Here is a 26,417-nt window from a genome sequence, read left to right on the forward strand (position 1 = left end):
GTAGCCAGGAAATGCAGGGTTTTTTTCCCTTTTCCATGTGAGATGAAAATGGATTAAATATCTGGTGATAGACTATACTGCAATTTCACTGCAGAACACAGATCTAGAACCAGGTACCATATATAATTACATGAAAACCAAAATGAAACCGCTCTAAGTAAAAATAAATAAATATCTCCATAAACAAAATTTCAACAATATTGCAACAAACCTGAAACATACACGATCAATAAGAGCTTACCGAATGGATGAGCAAGTGAATGTGCTTATCTTTTGGTAAATCTTGGTTAAATCTATAAAGTAAATGGTTTCATCATAAACCTGCTCAATCTTAAGGAAGTTTTGACTTGAATATTCAAAATACATGCATCCAGGATTACACTGAGTAACAATCTGCACATAAAGTTAAACACTGGAGACTTTTATTTCCATCAGTCTCTTTTGCCTTAATAACATTAGCCTGAGAAAAGTTCAGATGTACCACATGCTTCATTCCTCATATAAAATTCTGTTGCTTATGCCTAACAGCAATTACATAATGAAACTTTTCCCCCAGCCCCTAACTGTCTGCATGGAATTGTGGAGAAAAAAGTCAGTGAGCAAACCTATCCTTTTGTCTTGCATTCACGTCTACATAAGCATCTCAAAGAACAATAAATAAATAAAATTTAGAGTCTGTTTTTCTCACCTCAAAGGAATCCAAATTTAGTCAGAAGAAAAATCAATTAACACCAGAGAATACTTAGGATGACAATAGTTGGTGGCATATGGGAACATTTCTCTTCATTATGATTGTGCTAACAAAGACACTTTGCAGAGTGAGACCAAAATCATATAAACTTTTATAATATAATGGATGAAGAGGATTCCTTCTACCATTTATTACTGTCAAAGAAGAAAGTCAGGTTTACATTTGAAATCTAGCCATGGAAGAAGGGAGATAGTCTCTTAGGTATACGAATTAACTTATGCCCTCTTCTTAAAAAAAAAAAAAATGCAGACATGCCATTTATCAAGAAAGGGCCAATAAAAGAGAGACTTCAATTTCATAAGCATTTAGACTTTTTTTTCCCAATCTCACCATGGCAACTTGACAAAAATCCTGCCCTGTTTTCAATCATGATTCCTTATTCTGTGAAAGCAAAGTAAGAGGGCTTTAGCAAATCATGTGGAGGCAGCTTTTTTATCTGCAGGGACTGGGATGAAAGACCACCGTAACAGCTCATTTTTATGAATGTATGGTCTTTCAAGCAACACACATTTCATTTCTCCGCCTTCCAATTTGGATCATTTCACAGCACTCTAAGAGTTACCTGTGTGAACCTTCCTTTGTCCAGAAATGGCTGCCACCAATGTCATGAACAGGCTACCAGTCTCCCATAGCCTACAACAAACACCCTACTTCTAAGGAAAGATTACTTCCAAATACGTGCAATGCTTTTTTTTTTATTATTCTTTTTTATATTCCTATCATCTGAGTAAAACTGGCCCTTAAAACACTTGATTGTTTGAAGGGAAACCTGAGCTTTCAATCAGTCTAGATGGAGTTTTTTCCAACAGAATTATTTTCTACCAGGGAGAAGTATGACTCGAAAGCTCTATCACCATAAAAGAAAAAGAATTTTCTGCCTGCTCTGAGGAAACATTCATATCAAATTATTTCAAAATGGACTCAGATCTCCCAGAACAGCACCGCCTGTAGAAGACCATTATAGTTTCAAGTTAACTGATCAGTGATTGTGAGCTTTGTATATACATCAGGCTTCCCAGATAGCACTAATGGTAAAGAACACACCTGCCAGTGCAGGAGATGTAAGAGACACAGGTTCGATCCCTGGGTCAGGAAGACCCCCTAGAGAAGGATATGATGACCCACTCCAATATTCCTGCCTGGAGAATCCCATGGACAGAGGAGCCTGGAGGCTACAGTTCACAGGGTCGCAAACAGTCAGACCAAACTGAAGCGACTTAGCATGCACGCATGTACATGGCGTGTGATCCATTGAATATTAAAAAGTATTCACTAAGGGTAGTCAATAGCCACCATGCCATTAAAATCACATGTTGAAAATCTGAACAGGAGAGAAGATTCTGGGAAGATGGCAGTGGCAGCCGTGCAGTTTTTTAATCTCATCAAACTCCCACCTAAAAGAACAGAACATTTAAATAACAAAACCAATAAACCAGGGGCAGCATTTAAAACAAGATGAATAGTTATCCCCATGAGCCCCAAAATAAATGGGATAGAGACAAATCACCAACAGCCTTACAATTACATGATACCTGCTTCTCCTCTGCAGAGAGAAGAGAAAGAAAGCAACAGAGCAGTGTCATAGGAGCTTGAGAACAGAACAATAAAACTGCCAACAGGTATTCCTTGCAAAGCAAGGACCAATGCAGGAAAAGCAGCAGAAACTGTGAGGAGTTTGTGAGTACAACTCCTTCCCACAAACAGGACTGAACCACCTGAAGCAGGGAACATCTATTAACTCCCACAACTGATCCAGCGGGGCTTCCTTCCACTTTCTGTGACAGGAACCCACACTTAGGAGAAACTACTGGAAGGAAAGTCAAAATTGAACAAGAGAGAAATAACAGAGAGAAAGAAAAAAAAAAAAAGTCCAGATCAATTCCCAGAAAGCACATTACCACATTTTAAAACAACATAAAAATAACAGAAGAGGGAGCTCTGTAAAGTACATAAACTTCCCTAAATCCTGCCTTAGGAAAATTCATTTCTTATAAACCTGAGCAACATAAAAGTATCAAGATCATATTCCATAAGGAGTTATCATCATAATAAAAAAGAGGGAAGAAGAATAATAATGGATTGCATACAATAAAGGTATGCCAAAAATATGTGCACAAAACAAACCTATTTCTTCAAAACTAGCAAAGAAACATTAAGAAAACGGCTACAAGACATAAAAGAAACAATGTAAATCAGAACTAGAAAAGTTCAGATATGAGGTCTGGAAATAATTAGAAATGAGAGAAAAAAGAAGTCCAAAAATGCAGGGAACAAAAAAGAAATAGCGATAAGAAATAAACACAATAGATGATAAGTAAAAATAAGAGGTGAAAGAGAAAAACCATAAAAATCGAAAAGAATGTAAAGAAAATTCAAGGAAAGTTAAAAATATTGAATACAGGTAAAATTCTAAGCATAAGGACAGTAGAAGAAGAAAGGATATAAAACCCAACATAAAGAAACAGAATAAATGGTAAATCCCGAATTTCCTAAAATTAAAAAAAAGTAACACTGCATATGAAAAGGCAAACAGTGTCAAAGAGAAAATAATCCATAAGAACATCAACATATTCCAGAAAAATTACATGAGAAAGAAAGAATAAAGAAAGAAAGAAAGGAGGGTGGGAGGGAGGAAAGGAAGATGTCCTTCAGGTACCTAGAGAATAAAGAGCAAAGAGCATATGATTTATAAGAGAAAAAAATATATTATCATCAAACCTTTCAACAGTAACACTTTATGCCAAAAGAGAATGAGTAACATATTTAAGATACTCAAGAAAAAGAAAATTCTGAACCAAGAATTATTTTTATTGAGAAAATAGATTTTTCAAGTTCAAAGGACATAGACAAGTTTTTATCAACATGCAATAATTCCAATAACATTGTTCCTTTGAGGCCTTACTAAGATATCTACTAGAGAATAACATTAAGACAAACAAAATGACCAGAGAGACACCATAAATATATAGTTACCTGGAGCAGTAAGATTAAATGAGGGTCAAGACAGAGAGAATATGGTATAAAATGACTATGTTCTCAGAACATAAGTACAGAACAACTATAATACATATTTGCTATAGTATATTATCTTATATTATCTCCCAATATATAGGAGATAATGGGGAGAAACAAAGGCTAACAGTTTCAGCAATCATATCAGTGGTAGTATTAGTTTTGCTACCCTAAGACTGCTGTACGTGCAGTATTGGATAGAAAAAAATAAACAATTAGGGGATTTTTCTGTTATTCTGCATGCCCTTGAGAACCACCATTCTCCATGATAAAGAAAATACAGAGGCAAGAAAGAAGAGGTTAAGTAAAAAACCTTGTATTCTTGAATTTGAGTTGGAATTATCAATCTGAATTTCGGTTAGGGGATCATCAGTGTAAAGGGGGGAAATAAAACAAGATCACAATAAAAAATGAAGGGAGCATTACTATTTCAAAAAGGAACTTTCAGGAAGATGATCATTGGAAAAGAACTGATGTGAGGGTGTGAGTATGTCGTATCTAGGGAAAGAGCAAGCTCAGGCAAAGGGGTGGAGGTATAACCACCCAAAGCACAGTGCTGGGCATGTTTGCCTTTGACTGTATTCCTGTTTCCATTTAGCCTACTAGAGAATTATTTCAAACTTTTAAAAATTGGGCTCTATTAGTAAATCAAGACTTGAAGTGCAAAAACAAACTTTAGAAATAGGCATCCTTAATCAGAAAAGATTCCTTTTATTAAAAGGTGGTCTGCCACATATATAGAAAAACCTGCCCAACAAGCATGACAATGTTTCTTTCTCATTCTTAATCTTACCCTCTTCTACTTCAGGAAAAAAGTTCTAATAGGTATCACACCCTCTTTCCCTGCAGAAAGTCAATATTAAGGGAGATAATATGAAGCAAAGACAATGATGAGCTCTGATTCTAGAGTTCATCTCTCTAGAATGCCACTCTCATTTTTAGAACCTTGGGCAGGATGTGTAGGTCATTGCACCTCAATTTCCTTATCTATGTAGTACTGAGAATAATAATGTGAACCTCACAGAGTTATTGTAAGGACTACATGAAATACCACAGTGGAGAGCCTAGAATGGCTTAAGTGAGGTGGCAATGAGTATTATCTGTTATTACTGCAGTTGATGGATCATCACCAGGTAAAGAACTTTCTGTCCCAATGGGACGTGAGTCAGAAGATGCAGGATCACATCCCAGCTCTAAAATATACCCATGTTTGTCCCTCAGTTGAGTTACTTAACCTTTCAAAAACTCTTCCTTCACTTACAAAATAGGTCTAGCCATGGTATCCTAAAACTATTCTGAAGATTCAGTAAATTTTAGTTGAAGTTGGATATTTATCTATATTATGGATGTGAGAGTTGGACTGTGAAGAAAGCTGAGTGCCAAAGAATTGATGCTTTTGAACTGTGGTGTTGGAGAAGACTCTTGAGAGTTCCTTGGACTGCAAGGAGATCCAACCAGTCCATTCTAAAGGAGATCCCTCCTGGGTGTTCTTTGGAAGGTCTGATGCTAAAGCTGAAACTCTAATACTTTGGCCACCTCATGCAAAGAGTTGACTCATTGGAAAAGACTCTGATGCTGGGAGAGATTGGGGGCAGGAGGAGAAGGGGACAACAGAGGATGAGATGGCTGGATGGCATCACCGACTCGATGGACATGAGTTTGAGTGAACTCCGGGAGTTGGTGATGGACAAGGAGGCCTGGCGTGCTGCGATTCATGGGGTCGCAAAGAGTCAGACACGACTGAGCAACTGAACTGAAATGAAATGCTTCCAAATTCATCATAATAATAAATACGAAGGTATCCTTTCTGCTATGTTCTGAAAAACATTAGATGGTAATTTTCTGACAAAAATTAAAATTTCAAGAGTGCTTCACTTGGCTGCACATATTGGAATGAAAATTGGTACAATTCAGTAAAGGTCATCAGGGCCTTGCACAAGAATGGCATGCAAATTCATTGAGGTTCCCTGTTCTAAAATTCATTGAACTGTGCAATTACAATGAGTAAAACTTTATATTAAAAAAAAATTATACCTCAACAAACCTGTTTTTAAAAAATGTTTTTAAGTTACTGGAAACTAAGAAAAAACTTTCCTTTGTGTTGACTGGCCAGACAGGGTTTTCCCCTCGGCCTGTCACTTACCCTGCCCAAATGTCCACAGTTTCTCCAGGATGCTATGCATGTTATTGCGCCACATTTTCTTCTTTAAGACTCCACTCTGAGCAGGCTAATGTGGTGAAGATCTGTTTCTGATCCAATGTGCCAGTCTTCTGTTATCCATTCAAGAGCACTACAGATGCAGTTTTCAAGGGCAATTTGACCACCTGGGGGAACATGGAAATTGTTCCCTCCTGTCCCCTTTCCTGAGTTGCACATCAATTAGGGAAGCCAGATTCCACCCACCAGCTGCCTTATTGGCATAAGGAAGTTAAAGTAAGTTTATTCTTTAAAGTTCATCAAGTTAAAATTATTTCTTACATTCTAAACCCTACTGATATCATTTTTAAAAATGAGCAGCTGAGCACATTGTCAGGAAGAGATACATTAAACACAGAAGCCTTGGACAAATTTGTTAAACTTAGTCAAGGTAGTCCTTTTTTCTCACATTTTTCAGTTATTCAAGTTTAATTAAATAACACCAGCCCTCCAATAACACTGTTTGAATTTTAGTTCCCAGTGTATATTAGCTGTGAGTGATTGCGTAAAGAACTGTCTGCTACCATCTCCTCAATCCACAAATCACTACATAAATAGCAGGTGCATATCATGATCAGTGACAAATTATGTCATTTATTCCCAAGTCTATCAGTGATTGGTCATGTACATCTGTTATTCGGGCACAGACAACAAAACACGTAGTGGCAGTATCTCCTTATCTTCCAGTGGTAAAGAAATATTATAGGCAACAAGTATCTAACTTGCAAAGCAGTATGACTGGTGGATAATTCTCCAGATCACTCTAATTTCCTTGGACACTTTAGTGAAAATATGCTTTTTACCATTCAACACAACATCGTTAATCCAGTCCTGGACTGAAAAAGGTAGTTCAGCTCTTAACGCCTATTATCTTAAATGGACTTTTGGATGGGTTATCAATGCTGCAGCAGGAGATCATGCCATTTCTTCAGGTGAGTTTGGGAAAAAAGATATGTAAACTATGCAACTGAGAACATGCAAGCATCATAGTAAAAAGTAAAATGTGTGCTGAAGAGTGGAAACTTTTACTTCACTGTGCAAATAATGTGGCAGGCTTTGAATCGTACATAAATGGAGTTTAAGATGAAATAGGTGACGGTGGAAATGTTCATACTGATGCCATCAGAGGGACTCTACAGAGTTGAACAGAGGAGCTTAGCAAAAGTAAACTTGCTGACATAATTGTTGAAAATGCTTGGATGAAAAGGATAAAAGTGTCCCAGAGGAAGTGATGTAAAAAAAAAAAAAAAACTCACATTAAAGAAACTCTCAAAGATATTTCACAACATTGAAAATGCAAAGAATAGATATTTCACAACATTGAAAATGCAAAGAATATTATGTTAGAAGCTGATCCAAACTTAGAAATTTACCACTCTGCAGGGGGCAAAAAATGCTCACTCTTTATCATAAGTTATATAGCAAAAAGACAAGAAATGTTCAAGCTACTCTTAGTAAGATTTTTATAAAGGAACAAAACACTTAAATTTTCTATTTTTGTAGTTTTTAAATAACAGTCCACTAAATAAATGGTGCTGCTGCTGCTGCTCCTGCTGCTAAGTCGCTTCAGTCGTGTCCGACTCTGTGCGACCCCATAGATGGCAGCCCACCAGACCCCTCCGTCCCTGGGATTCTCCAGGCAAGAACACTGGAGTGGGTTGCCATTTCCTCCTCCAATGCATGAAAGTGAAAAGTGAAAGTGAAGTCGCTCACTCGTGTTCGACTCTTAGCGACCCCATGGACTGCAGCCTACCAGGCTCCTCCATCCATGGGATTTTCCAGGCAAGAGTACTGGAGTGGGGTGCCATTGCCTTCTCCAATAAATGGTGCACTAAATAAATAATAAATTTACATTAAATAAATGTTTAGTGCACTAAATAAATAAATGGTGCACTAAATAGTGCACTAAGTAAATTTATAACTAATTAAGAGAGGGTTTTTTTTGGAGAAGGAAATGGCAACCCCCTCCAGTGTTCTTGCCTGGAGAATCCCAGGGTCGGGGGAGCCTGGTGGGCTGCCCTCTATGGGGTCGCACAGAGTCGGACACGACTGAAGCAACTTAGCAGTAGCAGTAGCGAGTTTTTAAGATTTTGCAAGAAAATCAAAGGTTATGGAATAAACATGATTTTCCCATTGATTATTAGGATCACTTTCTTAGTTTCAGGTCGTACAATCACTCTTTATGGTTCTGAACTGTGATGAGGACTGTCTGTTATCTTTCAAGTATATAATATTCAGAAGTAGATATTTGATTTCAGCATTGATATCATCTACACAAAGCTAACTGATGTATCATCAAGATATTGGCACATTTCTCTTAGTTTTGGAAGCCTAGAAAAACAACTAATAAAAAGTTATGAACTCATATGGAAACAGGGTCCTCTGCTGAAGGAATCCTTGGTATTTGTTCTGAATTTTACCAGATGAGGTCAGCTAAATAAGCTTTCCTAGATTTCAGGGTGCAGCCTTTGATGAAGACTATGATTCCCTGCTACACAGTAAATGTAATAGGTTCTTGCATTTTTTTCTTCTCTACCCAACGGTTCTACTTAGATACCATCACGTGCTAGTGTGAATTAATAGTTTCTAAGGCTATTTACCTGTCATATTTATTCCCATCAAATTTCTTGAGAACAACCTCTCTAGCAGTATTTCGCATTTTCTTTGATATTTAAATTCTAAAATTTCCTTCTGATAAAAATGGTGAGTAGATAGGCTTTTACTACACAGGAACAAAACACTTGAGGTTAACACAGTATAAATCAAATCAGGATTTTTTTTAAGTAGAGTCAAGGAAGAATTTTAAAACTGCAGTATTTTTTTTAATGAAAAAATTTATGAGAGATATCCCCATAAATGTAAAAGAAACATTTCCCCAAATTTGTTATTTGCTGAACAGTGAGTTTGTATTGACCAACTCAGTACCTGGGTATCATGTTTAGAAATTTATTCTGATATTAAGTGCTGTAAGATAAACTGAAGTATACTAAAATTTTCAAGAATTTATTTGAGCATAAATCAGTTCCAATCAAGTAGCACCAAAGTGGAAGTGTTTAGGGGCATTCCACCTACTGGAGCTAGGAGAGAGGACTTTATAGAGAAGACACAAAAGCAAAGCAAGAAAACAATTTGATTTGCTATAGTTTAAACAGTTGCCTAACTTGGGTAAGCCTAGCTGGCTGTGACTAGTTGTTCTTAAGTTTCATTTTCTCAGATTCAAGTTTATTGGCTCTGGCTTAGGTTCTGGTTTGCTTAGGTAGGCTGCCAAGGCATTAGGGCCTCCTTGTTTAGTTACTTTAACAGTTTATACTTCTTTAAGCTAAAAAAACCAATTGTTCAAATGCAATGAATTTAAGATAGAACTAGCAATAAGATTTTACATTTTAATTACCTTTTATAAATCAAGCATTCTTTTTTAATTGGTATATAATTCCTTTACAATGTCAATTTCTGCTGTACAACAATGTGGATCAGCCATATGTATACATATACCCCTCTCTCTGCAGTCTCCCTCTCAACTCCCCAATTCACTCCTCTAGGTCATCACAGAGCACTGAGCTTAGCTTCCTGTGCTAAACATTTCCTTATTTTAACTGTATACACTTTGCTCATTTCCACAGCTAACATGAAGAACACTAGAACTAACAAGGATATATTCCCATTCCTTCAAATAGGGGTGAAATCACTTCTTTAATCTCCTTCAGCCACTTAAAACTATAGTCAAGTGAGCACTTTTACCCTTCACAAAGCAGGGCCTGACTGTTCAGAAACTGTGGGTGGACGAAGGTTACTTATACAAATCAAGTTAACATAATAAAGTGAAATACAGTATACTTATAGTAAGATATGTGTGTGTGTGTGTGTGTGTATACATGTTTGTGTTTGGGAAGTATGGTTTTAAACAATTGATTACATTTGAATTAGTTGGTGTTTATGTTACTGGGCTGATCTTTTTTGCTGTCCTGTTTTTTGAGGAAGTATCAGAGAGCTGGCTAAATAAAACATTGTTTTCTTTGGTGAAGTGAATGCAAAGGAAAGAAATGCAGATATATGTGGCTTTGTTCTATAACAGGAAGTGAAAATGATGTATAAGTTCTTAAACTAATTGTGTATATGACCTGACTTGCCTAAATATTGATGCTTTTATTTCCCAACTCAGCTTGCCTCAGTGTTCCTGACTTGGAATCTAAACTCATGCTGCTGCTGCTGCTGCTGCTAAGTTGCTTCAGTCGTGTCTGACGCTGTGCGACCCCATAGACGGCAGCCCACCAGGCTCCTCTGTCCCTGGGATTCTCCATGCAAGAATACTGGAGTGGGTTGCCATTTCCTTCTCCAATACTTGCATGCATGTTAAGTTGCTTCAGTCGTCCAACTTTGTGTGACCACATGGACAGCAGCCCACCAGGCTCCTCTGTCCACGGAATTCTCTAGGCAAGAATACTGGAGTGGGTTGTCATCTCCTTCTCCCAAACTCATGATAGAGGAAAATTATTGTAATTGTGTATCTATTTATACCCTGTAGATATCCCAAAGGAACTGAGACAAATGTTTTTCAATTGATCTCTGTATTAAGATATCACTACAACTTGAATGAGTGTCCAAATGAACCTATTTGAACCAGGTTCAAATAAATATCTGCCATTAGTGAGGTAATAAAAGTATGCCAATGTCTTTCATTAGCATTATCAATAGATTAAATAAGTGAACTCCTGATTTTGAGATTGTATCTATAACAGAATCACTAAAGTAGATGTATTGAGTGAGAATCTCTAGAAATGGGGTCTTTTGTCATATATATTTTAACAAAACTCTACAGAGCTGATTGTGAAAGATACCTTTCAGAATGCTGAATGAAAATGAGCTAAATGTCATAGGCTCAATCTTAAGTGGAGAAGGAAATGAAATGGCAACTGACTCCAGTATTCTTGCCTGTGAAATTCCATGGACAGAGAAGCCTGGTGGGCTACAGTCCATGAAGTCACAAGAGTCAGATACGACTTAGACCTAAACAACAGCAGCAGTAACTACCTCAAGACATTTAGAATTTCACATGAGATTTTTAGATATTTCTAAAAATTAAATCAAAGCATATAAATATGCAGTATTCACTCAATAAGAGATAAATCTTAATGCTATTCAAAAAGAACATTATGAAAAATATTTCTTCATAATCATTTGTTTTTGATAACTTTTCCTGACTATTAAAAAACGGTCACTATTGAAGTATATAAATAGATGAAAATAAATAAGCAAATATCACTGGAAATAATTCCACTCCAGTATTCTTGCCTGGAGAATTCCATGAACAGAAGACTCCGGTGGGCTACAATGGTCCTTGGGGTCGCAAAAGGGTCAGGTATGACTTAGCCTGGAAATTAGAAATGTTAATACACTGTCTTTCAGTTCAGTAATTCTATAAATACATATGTGATGAGTTGGTTTGTTGCATTTTTATCTCCCTGAACATCATAGTATTAAGAAAATTTCATTTGACATTAATTAGACTTCAAAAATACTGTTTGTAAACACTGCGTTTTTCCACCACATGAAAGAATTGACTAATTGAACAGTTTTTGTATTGTTACTCATTTATGTTTCCAAGTTCTGGTGTTTTAAATAATATAATGATAAATCTTATTCCATGAATACTTGTACTAATCTGATTAGTTCCTTATAATATTTTTGAAGGGAATTGAATCAAAGAGATGAAAATATCAAGGCACTCAATATATGCTGCCAAATTGTCTTTGAAGTATTTTGCCAATCTACACCCACATTAGCAGTGTTTGAGAATGATAACACTGATTATTAACTTCTATATCAGTGACAATTTGAAAGAAGGGAATGGCATTTGATTGATGTTCTAGTTTGCATTTCTTGGTGATGAGGATTAATCTTTTTCTCATGGATTCTTCAGCTAAAAATATGCTTTATTCATTACCGAGAGTAAATTTAAAGGAAAATACTAAGGAAAATCTATCAGTGTTGCAATCTGGCAAAGCTGAAAGCATAGCTAATATGCATAAATTTGCTTTCCTAAATCAAAATCAGATAGAACATAAAATTTTAGGTCATATGCTTGGTATTTTTCAGGTTAAAATAAATGTATACATTAATTTTAATAAAACATAAAAAGTCTTTTCAACTGGCTGAAGACATATCTTGGAGTTTTAAAATTTATGTGGACCCTATAACAGAGCATTTTAATTAGTCAAGCCTAAGTGACACACAAACATATGGAACTGGCAGTAATCTGGTTGCAGAATGATTGAGCAGTTGTGGGTGAAACAAGTCAAAGAGGATAATCAACATTAATGTTAATTTTTTTTAGCGTTAATGGCTCCTTAGTTCAAAGCTTCAGAGCTTCCAGGTGTCCATCCAGATGCCACACATTAAAATGGCCCTTTGGTGCACACTGAGTCACTCATGCAGGGCACAGAATAGCAACTAGCATGGAAAATTATTCTCAAAATGAAGCCACTAAAGGCACTTGCTTCAATGTGCACATCTTTGACACTCAGGATTAGCTCTGTTTCAATTTATGAATTTTCTTAAATTTCTAAACCTATTAAGTCTGATCAATTTTTTAAAGCAAAAACATTGTTGCACTTGTATTCCACAATCTTCTTCAAAACTACAGGCTGATCCTATAAATACTGCCACAGTCAGGTAGCCCAATATGACACACACCCATGTAACAGAGCACACTTTCTTATCATTGAAAATTACAAACATAAAACACGTTAGCCTAAAGCTGGTTGGATTTTAATTCTGTCTTCAATAGACCAGACTTGAAAATAGGAATTCAAATGTAGGTTAAAATGGAAGAATTTTTGTTGACTGGCCTGTTCTGTATAAGAATTAATGACCCTTCATTATCATGAGAGTGACTACTCCAGTGCATATTTAACACCTTGTGAAATAAGTGTAATCATATGAGGGCATTTTCAAAATTAATGCAGCCACAATGAGCAGCATCGATCTGATGCTTTTGAGCTTAAAAATGTCAACTAATAGAATATACTTTCGTTTCAATATTTTACCAGTGGTCTCTTTCTGATCAAATTCCAAAGTGATTGTGGTGGTGGTTTAGTCACTAAGTCAAGTCTGACTCTTGTGAGCCCATGGACTATAGCCTGCCAGTTTCCTCTGTCCATGGGGATTCTCTAGGGAAGAATACTGGAGTGGGTTCCCATTTCCTTCTCCAGGGGATCTTCCCGACTCAGAAATCGAAGCCGGGTCTCCTGCATTGCAGGCAGATTCTTTACAAACTGAGCTACAAGGGAAGCCAAAGTGAATGATGAGCAACAAATGGGAACTATAGGTAAAAACTCAAAAAATATACTATATAAAAAAAATTCAGACTAAAAGTATATATGTACAAAGAAATGAAATGCCACTCCCAAATTAATGGACTTGTTTATAGATAGTTCTGACAAAGTTGCTCATTAAACATTTGGGAAACACTGGATGGCATAATTTTCTTTTATCATTACATTTTTATCCAATTTATTTTTGACAAGAGTCCCTAAGCCATACCCTGGGGAAGGAGCTGTCTTTAAAAAAAATGGGTGAGCTCATATACAAATCAAAATTTCCATTTTCACTTGAAAAATTAGACATTATCATAGCACTGTATCTGGATTTTTTATCAAGGGAAAAATAGACAAGATAAGTAGATGTAACTCTCTTTAAACAGAGTCTGACCTCTCCACTTTGCCAGACTTGCACTCCATCATAAGTCACTCATTTCTTTGATCTTTCTGGTCCCTCCTCTGGGTGGTATCATTTTTATTTATACTAGTTCTAGTTTACATTTCTTGATGATGAGGATTAATCTTTTTCTCATAGATTCTTCAGCTAAAAATATTCTTTATTCATTACCAAGAGTAAATTTAAAGGAAAATCTATCAATGTTGCAATTGGGCAAGCTTAAAGCATAGCTGATATACATAGATTTGTTTTCCTGAATCAAAATCAAATAGAACATAAAATTTTAGGTCATATATTTGGTATTTGGGAGGTTAAAAGAAATGTATACATTAATTTTCACAAAACATAAAAAAGCTTCTTTCCTTACTTTATCCCACTGCTCTTATCCCACAATTTCCTTTATCTCACTGCTGTCTTACATTTTCCTACAGTATTTACAATTCTCTGAAAGTATCTTTATTTATGTCCCTGGTTATTCCATATTGGATTTTACTGATATTCCCACTTAGTTAATAACAGTGATTTTTGTGAGATGTTTAACCTGTGTGGATAATTAATGTGGATACACTGAATCTGGGCTATTTTTAAGATGATAGTATAACCTCTTTTTATAACCCCATAGAATACATGCCCAGTGGGCTACATTCCACAGAGTCACAAAGAGTTGGATATGACTTAATAAGTGAGCACAAGCACAGGCAAACATGCTAGATGGAACTTAAGGAGAATTGTGAGCATGTAGTAGAAAAGATTTTCCAAAGTACGAAGTACTATAAAGCAAAGAGAAATATGCCCATTACCAATCATCTGCCTCCTCTGAATCTTTATTCAAAGAAAAAGAAAAAAAAGTATTATCAATGGAATATGGCCTATTGGAAAGAAGGATAGAAAGGTATTCACAACACAGGTAGAAGCCAGGTTTAGGAAACTAACAAAGACACTTTTTTAGGGCTGGGAGGGAAAGAAGGAGCAAAAACTGTTTCAGAAAGAAGAGGCAAAAAGTCTTTAGGACATTCAGAGCCAGAGATAGGCATGTGGCTAGAGAGATGACAGGGTAACAGAAGGAGAAGGAACAGAGGAAGTTCAGTTCAGTTCAGTTCAGTCACTCAGTCGTGGCGACTCTTCGCGACCCCATGAATGTCTCACTCTTTGTGACCCCATGGACTGTAGCCCACCAGGCTCCTCAGTCCATAGGATTCTTTTGATAATACTATTCCCTATTATGCTGCAAAGGGCCTCTTAGAGACATTATCTATATGACAATATTTTCATAAAAAGGTTATACAGGACAAACTAAGTATATTCAACGTAAGTAGATGCATTTTACCTCAAAGAAAGCAGATATTCACATTTGGAATAAGTATTGTCGGGGATACTTCAGTTCAGTTGAGTCACTCAGTCGTGTCGGACTCTTTGCAACCCCCATGAACCACAGCATGCCAGGCCTCCCTGTCCATTACCAACAACTGGAGTTTACCCAAACTCATGTCCATAGAGTCGGTGATGCCATCTAACCATTTCATCCTCTGTTGTCCCCTTCTCCTCCTGCCCTCAATGTTTTCCAACATCAGGGTCTTCTCAGATGAGTCAATTCTTTGCATCAGGTGGACAAAGTATTGGAGTTTCAGCTCCAACATCAGTCCTTCCAATGAACACCTAGGACTGATATCCTTTAGAATGGACTGGTTGGATCTCCTTTCAGTCCAAGACACTCTCAAGAGTCTTCTCCAACACCATGGTTCAAAAGCATCAATTCTTTGGCACTCAGCTTTCTTTATAGTCCAACTCTCACATCCATACATGACAACTGGAAAAACCATAGCCTTGACTAGATAGACCTTTGTTGGCAAAGCAATGTCTCTGCTTTTTAATATGCTATCTAGGTTGGTCATAACTTTCCTTCCAAGGATACTTAAATTAGTCCAATTTATAGCCACAAGAACTTCAGCCACAGTCACAGCAGGAAATAGTCAGCATCCAATAGGCTCCTTCATGTTCATCTTTTTTAAAGAGATGGTCAAAATTTCATCTGTTATCACATTTGTTTCCCAGTATTACACAGCATTGTCCCTATAAAACCTTGAGGGACACTGAGAGATAGAGAGATAAATGGTCCTCCTCAGGTAACATGGTTACTGGAGTGACTGGTCACCAATGATATTGAACTAGAAGCTGGTGCCCTGACTCTTGAACTGGTGGTTTGGACATGCCTATGCTTTGTTGATATATTATTATCCACATAATATTATCAGCATACTTCATTTATTGCTACAAACACACTGTTTTTGTTAAAACTCAATTTCATTGCAGGAGAGGAACATATTTAAAGGAAAATTGTACAAGATTCTTTTGCTTATGATGCACTTTTTATTATGAGAAAAATGTGCCTCAAAACCAAAATATTAAAGACAATGAAGTTCAACTGAATTATTGAATGAAATTAAATTACTTTGCTGTACACCTGAAACTAAGACAAAATTATAAATCAACTATATTGCAATAAAATTTTTTAAAGAAAGAAAACAAACAAAAAAATAAATCAATGCCATTTGAGTACTAAATATATATATATTTATATAAATTATAAATATATAATACAAACTACATAATGGTAAATAATTACAATCTACATAATGGTAAATAATTTTTCATCTTTAACATTTGACTACCAGAGCAAAGGAAAATATTTTAAATTCAACAAATACTATTTCTTTTAACAGCATATAATAGATACGTTTAGCATACATTAAACTACGTATTTAAAGTCTACAACTTGACCAGATATACACCTGTGAATTCATCACCATTTTCAAAGGAATTAATGTATCCACCACTCTCAAAAGTTTCTTGTGCCTTTTTGGGGTCTCCTCTCCTGCCATTCCAGATGCCATTCCATTTCCAGTCAACCATTGCCCTGCTTTATGCCTTTACAGATTTGTTTGCATTTTATAGAATTTTATATAAATGAAATAATAAAGCACATACTATTTTTTCTGGCTTTTAAAGTTCTGCATAATTATTTTGAGATTCACTCACTTATTTGCATGCATGCAATAATTTATCATTTTTATTGATGAGTAGTATCCCTTTGTATGGAGATACCACAATATATTTAAGCATTTATTTGTTCACAGACATTTGGGTTATTTCAAGATTTAAGGCTGTTATAAGTGAAATTCCTGTGAACATTCATGTACAAGTATTGGGATGGACTTATGCTTTCATTTACCTTGAGGAAATATCTAGGAATTATATGACTGGATCATATGATAGGTCTAACTTTTGGAAAGTGCCAAAATATTTTTGAGTGTCTGTATTATTTTATGTTTCCATCAGCAGTATATGAGAGATACTATCTTTTCACATTCTTTTCTAAAATCGATGTCTTTTTAATTTTAAACATTTTAGTAATTTTTGGAGGTATCACATGGTGATCATAATCTGTACTTCCCTAATGATGTTAAACATCTCTTCCTGTGCATGTTTACCATCTATCTATCTTCTTCCATGAGGGGTTTATTCAAACCCTTAGCTCACATTTTTGTTGAGCTGCTATCTTATTAAGTTTCAGTTCAGTTCAGTTCAGTCGCTCAGTCATGTCCGACTCTTTGTGACCCCATGAATCGCAGCACGCCAGGCCTCCTTGTCCATAACCAGCCCCCAGAGTTTACGCAAACTCATGTCCATCAAGTCAGTGATGCCATCCAGCCATCTCATCCTCTGTCGTCCCCTTTTCCTCCTGCCCCCAATCCCTCCCAGCATCAGAGTCTTTTCCAATGAGTCAACTCTTCGCATGAGGTGGCCAAAATACTAGAGTTTCAGCCTCAGCATCATTCTTTCCAAAGAACACCTAGGGCTGATCTCCTTTAGAATGGACTGGTTGAATCTCCTTGCAATCCAAGGGAATCTCAAGAGTATTCTCCAACACCACAGTTCAAAAGCATCAATTCTTCAGCACTCAGCTTTCTTCACAGTCCAACTCTCACATCCATACATGACCACAGGAAAAACTATAGCCTTGACTAGATGGACCTTTGTTGGGAAAGTAATGTTTCTGCTTTTTATTATGCTATCTAGGTTGGTCATAACTTTCCTTCCAAGGAGTAAGCGTCTTTTAATTTCATGGCTGCAGTCACCATCTGCAGTGATTTTGGACCCCCAAAAAATAAAGTCTGACAGTGTTTCCACTGCTTCCCCGTCTATTTCCCATGAAGTGATGGGACCAGATGCCATGATCTTAGTTTTCTGAATGTTGAGCTTTAAGCCAACTTTTTCACTCTCTTTTTTCACTTTCATCAAGAAGTTTTTAGTTCCTCTTCACTTTCTGCCATAAGGGTGGTGTCATCTGCATACCTGAGGTTATTGATATTTCTCCCAGCAATCTTGATTCCAGCTTGTGCTTGTTCCAGCCCAGCGTTTCTCATGATGTACTCTGCATAGAAGTTAAATAAGCAGGGTGACAGTATACAGCCTTGACATACTCCTTTTCCTATTTGGAACCAGCTCAGTGGTTCTCTAACTTTAAATCAAAATCATTTAATGGGCTTGGTAAAACACAGATCCTGGTGCTCTGCCCCAGAGCTACTGACTCAGTAGGTCTGAAGTGGGCTTGACGCTGCCTGTTTCTAAGAAGTTGATGGTTCAAGTCAAGAGACAACACTTTGAGAATCACCGAGTATAAATATAATGTAAAGGTAGTGAAGTAGAACTTGTGCTACCAATACTCATGGAAGAAGAATAAAATCAAAGAATAAAATGAAGGAGAAAGAGGAAAAAAAGATCATCCTGTATTAATGACAACCTTATGTGAACTAGATATTGCATTAGAGACTTAACATATGTTTTTGGTTTTACAATCATCTTGCAAGGTAGCTATTGTTATCTCAATTTAACAACAAGTAAAGTCAATCTCATACAGGTTGAAATAAATTTAAAAACCCCATTTCACTTTTCTAAAAATACTGATGTTTTTCTTATTCTACATTTCATTAACTTTCAGGGGAAAAAAATTATAGAAAACTTCAAATCTCTACAAAATAGGAAAGCAGAAGCATCCACTGATGTAAATACTTTCTCAGGACTTTTCTGGGCTGTTAAATTTTTGTAATCAAGTGTCAACTTAATTCAGTGATATCCCATTGTTAAGGATCCTACTGAAATTAAGAATCAAACTGATATAATCTATAAAAATTAGAAGCCAGTAGTAGTAAGACTTGCTTAACATCACCTTTATTCTCAGTGAAAGGGGAAAAAGTTAACTAAGAATACAAACCAAATTTGTAAGTAAAAGGAAAAATTCAAAAGACTTTTAAAGCATATCATTTTTAAAATTATCAGATAAGCATAGTAGGTACAGGTTGACTTTTCCTTAGAAAAAGTATGTAAAGAAAACATGTAAGCCTTCATTTATGAAACAACATTCACTTGAAATAGAGAAAAATATGGACACTGAATGTCCACTGCATCTAAAAATGGCACAAACATTCAATAATAATTTTTACTCCAACCTATCAGTGTCACTTTTGACTTACCTCTCAGTAAAAGTTAGGACATAATCTCTTTCAAAAAGGCAATTCTGTTATAAATTTTCTGCCCATGATACTTTTCTTGGTAGTCCACAACTAATTGCCCCTTGGATGCAGTAGATGTTCAGGTGTGCTAATCTGCCTATGAATATAACGCTGGGAAGCTCTTTGCAAAAGATAATTCATTTGAGTCATGTCAGCATCAATATATATTTTTCCTTCCTGAGTCATTCTCAATAACAATAACAACAGAAATCATCATTAGGGGTTTCCCTACTCACCAACTGTTACTAAGCAAATCACAGAACAACCTGGTGTGTAAATACAGGTCATGCATGACTTGGAGTAGAATGCAGAAATAAAATTCAGGTGAACTGTTGCAGAGGATGTACACCTAAGGAAAATAAATATTTTGATAGACAAGCCACAGTCTGTTGTGCCAGAAATATTTGGAAACATTCTTCAGTTTTCTGACTTCATGTGTTGGCTTAGAGAAATAACTGGAACCAAATATTAAATACATAAAAATGCCGTGAGGAAACTAACACTTTGTTACAGGTTAAACTTTTTTTTTTTCTTTATCTCCTATATTTGTTTTTGTGCTCTTAACTTGGAAGAAAATCTCAAGACTCTGAAATAAATCACTGGAAGAGAAATAAGTGAATGAATTCCTATTAACCTCTTTTCATCAGTTTCTGTCTTTAAAGTAATTGAAGAGGGCAGGGAGGGACAATGAGGCAGATCACAGAGGATTTTGAGGGCAATGTAGCTATTCTGTGTCGTATTGCAATGGTGGATACGTGTCATTATATATACTTAACCAAACCAATAGAATCTGCAACCCAATGGGTGAACTCTAAGGTAAACTACTAATTTGAGTAACAATAATGTGCTGATTCAAGTTCATTGATCATAGCAAATGTACCACTGTGGTACATGATGTCCATAGAAGGAGAGTTTGTACATGTGTGGTGACAGGGGATATATGGGAACTGCCTGTATGTTTTACTAAAAAAACCTCTAAAAAATAAAACATTAATTTAAAGGGGAATATATGGAAAAAAGAAGCATCAGAAAAAAGTATGAAGATAAAATATTTTATATAAAATATTTATGCTTTGATAATATATATACTTTCTAAACTCTGTTTTCTAACTTTAAAAAAAATGTGTATTATATAAATTCAGTAATTCTAAATAACTCATTTAAAAGAAAAAACATGGGTTATATGTTCTATGTCAAGTACCATCTAAGGTACTAAAGATTCACTGATTAATCAAATGTGGCCATAGCCACTATGAAGCAAATATATCTGTGGGTGTATCAATCAAAAAAAATAAAAACAGTGGATAAATGGTGAATCCATTAACTTTTGGTCTCCTGGCTTTTTTTTTTTTTTTTTTTTTTTGGCCTCACTGTGAAGCTTGTGGGATCTTATTAATAGTTCCTTGATTAGGGATGGAACCTGTGTTCGGTCCAGTGGAAGAGCCTGGAAATCCTTGCTTGCTGCTGCTGCTGCTAAGTCGTTTCAGTCGTGTCCGACTCTGTGCGACCCCATAGACGGCAGCCCACCAGGCTCCCCCATCCCTGGGATTCTCCAGGCAAGAACACTGGAGTGGGTTGCCATTTCCTTCTCCAATGCATGCAAGTGAAAAGCGAAAGTGAAGTCACTCAGTCGTGTCCGACTCTTGGCGACCCCATGGACTGCAGCCAACCAGGCTCCTCCGTCCATGGGATTTTCCAGGCAAGATTACTGGAGTGGGGTGCCATCGCCTTCTCCCAATCCTTGCTTACCTTGCTTTATTTTAAAATACTTAAGGCATGTCTCCTAGATATATTAATCACATAAAGATAACAGACATTATTTTGCACAGATTTCTTGTTCCTTATATTGTCATTTAAATTGTGGCATTCTACACCTTCTCTGAATTATTTCATTATACTGTATTAGCTTTATCTTAAATGCCAATGACTTTCAGAACAATCTCTCCAGATAAGATCTACCTCACGTTAAGGAAAATTTATTGGTGCTTCCAACACCTATATACCCTTGCTTATTTTCTTCTTCCTACCAGGATCTGTGACTCTCTGCCTGAGGGCAGAGTTTGTTGGCAGGAGCGTGCTAGAGTCCTGCAGGAAGGTTATACCACACATGTGATGAGCAAGGTTCCAGGATGAAGCCTCAACCAAGTACAGAGCAGGTAGTGGATAAATACCCCAGCAGCCTTGCCCTTCAGGGGGAGCCACTCTGAGGCCTGTTCTACAGTCTGTCATCACACCCACCCAAGTGGGACAAAACCTTGATTATGCTGCACAGGTAACTTGCTAATAGCATTCTGTTTATTAACTTACTTCTCTTTCCATTCTCACTTCTCCACTCCTCTCAGTATTTCCTGAGATTAATTGTATACAAAGCCAAGTCTCAGATATCTATCTCTTAGGCCCATATACCTAGATGTCCCATAGGCAGCTAATTTTCAAAATGTACAAAACCAAACTCATCTTCTCTGGATATCTGGACTGAATATTTTAGATATCAATAAACAGTGCCAACATTCACATTGATAAACAACACTATCATTTTAGATTCTACTCTTTTATCTTCCAATTCCTGTCACCAAAACCTTTCAATTCTAACTTTTCAGTATCTCTCAAATCTGCCCATTTTCTGCATTAGTGTGACCTATACCTTAGTTCAGGTTCTAATCAATATTGATGAACTGAATCAATTGTTCTTCTTTATAGAAGATCCATTTATCAGTATCCTAACTCCTTCAATTTTATGCCAGCCCCAGTAGCCCCAGTATACACACTATAACATGACACTCATCTTTAGGACAGAAGGAAGGGAAGGAAAAAAGGAAGAAAGGGAATGAGGAAAGAAAGAAGGGAGAATAAAAGAGAGATGAAAGAAAGCTTATTATCGATCTGCTTAAAACCAAACAATGATTGTACATTGCTTTCAGGTTAAAATTCAAGTTCCATGAGCATGGTATACCAGCTATCTGCAGTCTTTCCTGAACAAAAATCTCAGTCCATCCACTTGACACATAACCACACTGAATACTGTACAATTCACAAAAGACTCCATGCTGTCCTTTACCCCAATGTTTTCAAAGAATTTATCCTAAAATAAGAGAGACTCAGAGACCACACTCTGTTTCTTAAAGCTAACTTATTAATTAAGATTCAATTCTACTGTGACCTGCTTGATGAGATATTTTCTGATTCATTTCAAATCCAAAGACTGGCTTAGGTGTGCTTTCTGTTTGCTCATATTGTGCCATGTGCAAGACACTGAGTAAAATATTGGGGAAAATATGAAAATAAAATATAGTCCCTGTTTTCACAGAATACACAGTGTAACATACAGTCTATAATACAAATTGAAGAAATTTATTTGAAGTGAGGTGTGAAAAAAATTCACTGAAAAGTACGAATATCAAGATTTCTAACCAAAAATATCCAGAATTTTCAAAGCTGATTTTTTACAAAATGATTTTGGAATTATAACTTAAAATTTCAGTACCCTCAGTAATTATTCATGTAAAATATAAGCTATTTATTTATAACATCCTGCCTAGAAATAAAGAAAGAAAGGGGCATTTAGAAATATAATTGATTTTCAACTGAAGAAAAATATTAATAGTCCTAAATTATTGAATATTGAGGAGTGCTTGCAACATAGATAAGAATTACAAGTATATGAATTATTTTAAGAATAGAAATTCATTTCCTGTTTTATATTTATTGATCATTTTAAATGAGAAAATAATAGAACATTAAACAAATATAGCACTGCATTATGAAAAATTAGGAAATGCTTTAAAAAAGAAAGACAATCTCTTCAAACTCTAATAGAAGGAATGGTTAGTAAAGGAAAATTTGTGTGTATAAGGTACTCTGGAGAAATCAACTGATAGAACTGGAACCATAATTCCTCATGTTTCCAATCATCAAATAGGAGTTGACCTTGGTGCCTTCAATCATCTCTGTCCGAATCTTCCCATTTGAGTTAATAAAGCTCTGTATAAATTTGCCAACACAAGCTGCAGCCCAAAGCCCTGGTGTAATTAGTTGATGTATTAATTTGCCAGCTAGATGTGAATTGAGCATTACTATCATGGATTATAATGCCAAACACTAGCAGTAAAAGCCCTAAAGGAGGTCAAAAAAATATAGGTTATATTCATTCTTGATCTACTCAATGAAATTTTTAACATAGTAGACAAACAATTTTCTATAAGGAGAATCAAGCCTCCTCTCAGCAGAAAAGCTGGCATCTAGTAGCATAAACAAACATGCTTGAAGAATTAGACATCAGCAACACCATAACTATCACAGAAAAAAAAGAAGACTGAAAAGAAAAATGCTAACAATAAAACTATCCCACAGTAATTTAACTCAAATATTCTGTGTGTTACTAACTGATGTATTATTAAAATTCCATTTAGCTAAATGTTAAATCTACAAAGAGAGAATATGTGAACTGTTGCATTTGATTTATGTTTTTTCTTAATTTTTGTATCTTCCCATAATGAAAGTATTATTTTATGTAGATTAGAAAAAATAAATATAGCCATTAATATTAAAAACCATAATTTAGTTAGATAAATGCAAGTCATCAATAATCTCACTGTAAATAAAAAATTGAATTAATCACAAACACAATTTGGAAAATACCTTTAGGAGTCAACTTCATAGGAAAATGAATGAGAAATTCATTAATCTATTTCCTCCCGCCCCCCTTTTACTGCCTTGTCTTCAGTACTTCATTTTAATTTTGCATTATGATATGGGCACAAATACGACATACAAGACCACAGCAATATGTCACGGAGAATTGTGCCTCAGACACAGTAGAGACTTAAATATTGTGGAAAGAAGAGTTAAATGAATGAGTATTGAGCTCTAGCATTGCCCATAAGAAACTAATAACATGATACAAATATGTAATGAATACAGATGGTTGATCTCATGAATAGGTTGTTTGCACTCATTGCCAAAAAAAGAATTAATGTTCTATTTCAGGCCATAGAATTAATACACACATTTGGGAAGCAGGAGGTAAAACCTACAAGATGCAATGGACAAAAGTCAACAGAAAAATATTCTTACCTCAATGCAAGGACAAAGGCATTAGAAAAATAAACATTGTTCTAGACAAAGTTTAACCAATGGCTTTAGAATCTACTAATAAAGACACAAAATATCCGTAAGAATCAGTTTCAACAAGTCTATTGCTTTTTTTTTTTTCACTGACATATTGTTTCCCATTGAGAATATGGTCTGCAGACTCTATTTGATTTCCTAATGCCCAAGAGATCCTTCCCTGGTGGCTCAGATGGTAAAGAGTCTGCCTGCAATGCAGGAGACCGGGGTTCAATCCCTGGGTTGGGAAGATCCCCTGGAGAAGGAAATGGCAACCCACTCCAGTACTCTTGCCTGGAAAATTCCACAGACTGCGGAGCCTGGTAGGCTACAGTCCATGGGGTCACAAAGAGTCTGACAGGACTGAGTGACTTCACTCAAGAGATTCTTATCTCCTAACTTTAAAGTAAACAAACAAATGTGGTTTGTAAGACTCAATCTACAGAGGACAATGGTATCTTGAAAAACTGTAACATAAGTTACCTGGAATCATGCTGCTGCTGCTGCTGCTAAGTCGCTTCAGTTGTGTCCGACTCTGTGCGTTAGGGAAGTGAAATTCTAACCTGCAATCTGTCAACATGTAAGACTCCAGAACCCAAATCATGATTCCAGTCTCTTCCCCACACCTAAGTTTCTTATGGTTATATTTATCTCAGTATCTGCATCTACAAACTGTGTTTACTTAGTGCTAACCTAGTTGCAAACCTTAATCTTATCATAGTTACATGGAAATGATCCCCTAACACCAATAATTTCAGAAATTTCATATTTTATTAATGACTTGAGGGGATGCAGCAAAAGGTAAGATAGGACATAGCAATGCATGTATACTGTGTGCTCAGTCATTTCTGACTCTGCAGACCCATGGACTGTAACTTACCAGGATCCTCTGTCCATGAAATTTCCCAGGCAAGAACTCTGAAATGGGTTACCATTTTCTACTCTGGGGGATCTCCCCAACTCAGAACCTGGGTCTCTTGCATGTCCTGCATTGGCAGGTAGATTCTTTACCACTGGGCCACCTGGGAAGCCCAGGACAATACAATAGTCTTTCACTGTTACATTTATTCTATTCCCTTTTCTCTTTCTCTCCATGGCCAAATTATCACCAAGTATAACAAATAAACTCTACTTTATCTTATACTGATTTTCTGTATATTTTGTACTGATTTCCTTATTTTTTCCAAGCCACAAGAAGACAAACAATAGAATAGACTTTTGATGATATTTTTTCCCCACCAAGAAATAGGAGTAAAATAATCCAGTATTCTGGCTATATATAATTTGTCATCCCTGGTCACAAATCCTTTTTATGAGTATTCTTTCTGATCCTTTCTTTCTTCTTTTGTTAGTCCCATTATATGTACATTATATATTTCACAGTTGTCTCATAGTTCTTAAATATTCCTTTCTGTTTTTACTTTCAGTCCTTTCACTCCTTGGTTTTTTGTTTTGGTAGTTTCTGTTGAAATATCCTCAAACTCAGACATTCTTTCCTCAGGTATGTCTTATCTATTAACCAGGGGCTTCCCTGGTGGCTCAGATGGTAAAGAATCTGCCTGCAATGCAGGAGACCAGGATTTGATCCTCGGGTCAGGAAGATCCCCTGGAGAAGGAAATGGTTGCTCACTCAAGTATTCTTGCTGAGAGAACTCCATGGACAGAAGAGTCTGGTGGGCTACAGTCCACAGGGTCACAAAGAGTCAGACATGACTGAGCAACTAACACATGACTGAACATCCTTTATTTCTGTCACAATATTTTTATCTCTAGCATCTCTTTTTTATTCTTTCTTAAAACTCCCCATCTCACCAAGTGTATTACCCACCTCTTCTTGCATGTTGCCTACTTTTTCCATTAGAATCCTTATCATACAAATTATAGTTCTTTTAAATCCCTAGTCTAATCATTTTAACATTCCTTCCGTATAGGAGTCTGGTTGTGTAGCTTGCTCTTTCTTGTCAAAGTATGTTTTTGCCTTTTAATATGCCTTATAATATGTTATTGAAAACTAGGTGAAAGGAACTATAATGAATAGGTGTTTAGCAATGTGGCAGCAAGTTGTGGG

Source organism: Bos mutus, chromosome 6, assembly GCF_027580195.1.
Source record: "Bos mutus isolate GX-2022 chromosome 6, NWIPB_WYAK_1.1, whole genome shotgun sequence".
In the NCBI taxonomy this organism is placed as follows: Eukaryota; Metazoa; Chordata; class Mammalia; order Artiodactyla; family Bovidae; genus Bos; species Bos mutus.